The sequence below is a fragment of the Pteropus vampyrus genome, unplaced genomic scaffold (genome assembly GCF_000151845.1).
Source record: "Pteropus vampyrus isolate Shadow unplaced genomic scaffold, Pvam_2.0 Scaffold483, whole genome shotgun sequence".
NCBI classification, from domain to species: Eukaryota; Metazoa; Chordata; class Mammalia; order Chiroptera; family Pteropodidae; genus Pteropus; species Pteropus vampyrus.
Window position 1 is genome coordinate 1,947,326 of NW_011889264.1, and position 3,489 is coordinate 1,950,814.

General features: G+C 32.1%; 1 pseudogene; it reads right to left on the minus strand.

The window, feature by feature from the left end:
* Positions 1-218: 218 nt before the first annotated feature.
* Positions 219-337, minus strand: LOC111732714 (annotated as a pseudogene).
* Positions 338-3,489: the final 3,152 nt, after the last annotated feature.

Genomic DNA, 3,489 nt, shown 5'->3' on the forward strand with positions numbered 1-3,489 from the left:
AAGTTTTTAATTTTGATAAAGTCCAATTCGTCAAACTTTTTTTACTTGTGCTTTTGGTATTATATCTAAGAAATCACTTAAGCCAAGGTCAAGAATATTTACTCTTATGTTTTCTTCTACAAGTTTTATAGTTTTAGCTCCTACATTTAGGTCTTTGATTGACCTCACAGATTGCTAGGATTTTGTCAGCTCACAATCCCTTATTTTTTATTTTTTTACACCTACAGCACCTGGTCTCCTTAGATGGTCTCCCATCCAAGTACTAACCAGGCCCAACCCTGCTTAGCTTCTGAGATCAGACAGGATCCAGCTTGTTCAGGGTGGCATGGCCATAGACAAGATTAAGTATTTTAATCCATGACCATTGGCCGTCTTTCCATTTATTTCTTTAAAACTTTTTTCCAGCAGTGTTTCGTATTTATTGTTACATTTACTTCTAAGCATTTTATTTTTGATGATGCTGTTGTAATTGGAATTGTTTACTTAATTTTATTTTCAAGTTATTCTTTATACATTGGTAGTATATGGAGATACAATTGATTTTTATATATTGGTCTCATACCCTGGAACCTTGCTGAATTTACTTAATAGATCTAATAGCTTGTTTTTGTATTTGCTTTTGTTTTAATTCCTTAGGGTTTTATACAACATCCAGTCTAGAGTTTATTTTACTGTTGAGTTTTTAATCTCAGTGAATATATTTTCACTTCTAATTTTTTTCACATCTACCTGTTCTTATTTATTTCTCTTTCATTTTATGTCTTATTTTGTTTTGCTAGAAATTATTTCTTAATTTATGCCTTCAGCATCCTAAACTTATTTATTTTAAAGTCTTTTTCAGACTGTTTCGGTAAAACTAATTTTATGCAAAGTGAATTGTTCTGACTGTTGATTTGTGATTCTTTTGGATACCTTTGTTAAGATTAGATTTCTGTTAATTTTGGTTTGTAGGCCTATTTTGAGTGAGAGGTTTAATGAGTGTTTTGTTCTTTTTATTGGACTTTGCTCATTCCTCCCTATGATGATCTTTCAGTTATCTGCATCTGACTCCCCAAGGCTTCTGTCCAGACATAGATCTTATAATGACAGTTTGGTGTTCAGCCCAGAGTAATATTACAAGTTATACAGATTCAGCCACTGAGCCATCTTTCACATGAAGAGGAGAAGCACACCATCTCCCAACGTCAAACCATATACCTATCTATTCCTTGTTTCTGTGAAACCTGTGTAGTCCCCTTACCAGACTAGATCCTAACTCCTGGCTACCACTCTTTTTCTCCAAAGTTCATCAAGCAAGTAACCTAAGCACTGCACACTGTTTTGAATTTCTCTTTCCGTTCTGGTCCATAGAGGCATATATCTTGTTTATAAGCCTACTTCTGTATTTTCGTTTTTAGTTATACATATTTATATTTTATCTGCCATGTTTTCTATTTTGAGCAAAGGGTGTATGTCAAATTTTACATCAAATTGTGAAGTTACTATATCTTAATGCCAAAAGCCCAATAATATTTTATTCTTTAGTTTAATTTTAAATTATAGAGGGTAGAGACTGAGGGGGAGGGGGAGGTAGACGGGGTAAAAGGGGTCAAATATGTGGTGACAGAAAGAAATCTGACTATGGGAGGTGAACACACAGTGTAAATATATATATGCCTTATTATTAAATGCATATATTAATTAAAAAATTTTTTGAAAAATAGTCAATAGGTTGAAACTAATATATTTGTTCTCACACATGGAATGTTATTTTGTTATTATAAAACAAGTCACATAAAGTGAACATTATATATATAGTAATAGTTTTACTTGAATAGTTATTCGCTCTACAACAGGCACTGTGCTGAGCATTTTACCTATATTGTTCAATTACAACAGCCTTACAAAGTTGATATTGAATAACCTGAATTTTAGACAGTTCAAGAAGTTGTCAATAGTCAGTAGAATCATTATTCAAATCCAGTTTTGTCTGATTTGAAAACCTGTGCTCTAAATCAGTTTTTTATGCCTTTATATTTTAATTGTTGAGAAGTTTGCATTCTCCTCTCCCTTTCAATACATTAGTACAACTTGAATGATGTTTTGCTATAGAAAATTAAGAAACTTTCTCTGAGAATAAAATAGACTGGAATTTTTAAGCATTTGGTCAGAGCTTTTAAGCTATTATTTACTATAGTATAGGACTTCAGAATATGTTTAAGGGATAGTCCCTAACCTAGCGGGATCTTTCCTTATAAATTATGACTTTTGTTACTGTTGAAACTTTTGGAGGTAGTGGTGAAAGACATTTTTTTCCATCTGTCCATTTTCTTTATTCTTATAAGATCTCTTACTTAGAGGGACACTGTGATTATATGGCTTTAGGACCTTTATTTATTTATTTATTTATTTATTTATTTATTTATTTATTTATTTTTTGCTACAGGGTTAATTCTTGTAATTTTACATTCTGAGGGAAGTACCAAGAGATGAAATGAACCTAGTTATAGAAAGACAAGAGAAAGGTAGAAAGTTGGCATTAATGAATTCAGTGGTGTCTTTGGAAGTTTGTGGTAAGATGCCTATAGTAAGAACCTGTAGAAGAAGAGTTAAACCTAAATCTTATATCTTGCCAGCATTTATTAACTGAAATTTGCAGGTAATTCCAGTGTGAAAAAAAGAAGCTACAGAAGTTCTCACCCTATACTGGATAATTGAACATAAGGATAAAGAATGATAATGACTGGGCAATAGTAGTATTGTAAAAGATTAAAATAGTAAGAAATCAAGAATTAAAAAAACATATCTAAAAATCAAGTGACTAAGGACATGTGTGTATGCCAGTGATCTACTAGGCTGATTATAGAGCAGAATATTGGAGGAACATGATTTTAGTTGATTTTAAGTGATGAAATAAGTAAGGAGGAAGAGAATAAATCTTAATGGATTAAAACTATATGCTGAAATGAATTACCCCCATGCCTTTCTTCTAATTTTAGGAGATGGTTTCTTGGAAATCTCAAGTTTTAACTATACAGACTCTGTATCCTTTCCCTCTAGGGCCAGCTCAGCCCTTCATCCTGTCAAGGCAGATAAAACAGAACAGCTTGCAATTTGCTCTAAAGGGGTCCTTGGGATGAAGCATTTTAATGTCCATAAAGAGTAGACAAGACCTTCATTTTTAAAGACTCCCAGGGACCATTTCTAATGGCATGGATTTGTCTTGGTGCCCTTTGCCAAAATTAATAGATTTGGGCTTCAGAGTTAGAAGAAAGCAAAGCATTCATGTTTGCTTATCATCCAATAATATTTTGCTATGTTTACCTTATTTTAGCCAAGATGCCCTAAAACTGACAACATATTGTGTAAATACTGCTTAAATAAGAAAGGCTACTAATTTTTAGACCTATATCAGTTAAACATTGGAAGAATACAGAGTTACAGCAATATTATTTTGTAATTTAAAAATAAAGTACAATGATCTAGAGAACAGATCAAATTGATCTAACT